We start from the raw sequence: 523 nt of genomic DNA on the forward strand, positions 1-523 counted from the left end.
AAGTCTTTGATCCATCTGGAGGTAGTTTTTGTGTATAGTGTGAGGTACAGATCTTGTTTCATTTTTCTGCAAATGGATATCCAGTTTTGCCAGCATTTATTAAACAAATTTATTACATATTAATAATTATTAAACAAATATTCTCTTCCCCGTTTAATGGATTTAGGTCCTTTGTCAAAGATCAACTGACCATAGGTCCATGGATCTATTTCAGGGTTCTCAGTTCTATTCCATTGGTCTATGTGTCTGTCATTAAATCAATACTAGGCAGTTTTGACTTCTGTAGCTGTAGAGTAGATTTCGAGATCCGGCAGTGTGAGACCTCCTACTTTGTTGTTCTTCTTCAATAGTGCTTTGCTTACCCAAGATCTCTTTCCTTTCCATATAAAGTTAGTGATTGGTTTTTTCATATCCCTAAAGAATGTTGATGAGATATGGATTGGATTGAACGTATAGATTGCTTTGAGTATACACAACTTTAAAAAAAAAAAAAAAACTTATTGTGATTTGGGTGAAAGTTTAC

This window comes from Orycteropus afer, unplaced genomic scaffold (genome assembly GCF_000298275.1).
Source record: "Orycteropus afer afer isolate SDZICR_OR568_19922 unplaced genomic scaffold, OryAfe1.0 scaffold00495, whole genome shotgun sequence".
Taxonomy (NCBI): Eukaryota; Metazoa; Chordata; class Mammalia; order Tubulidentata; family Orycteropodidae; genus Orycteropus; species Orycteropus afer.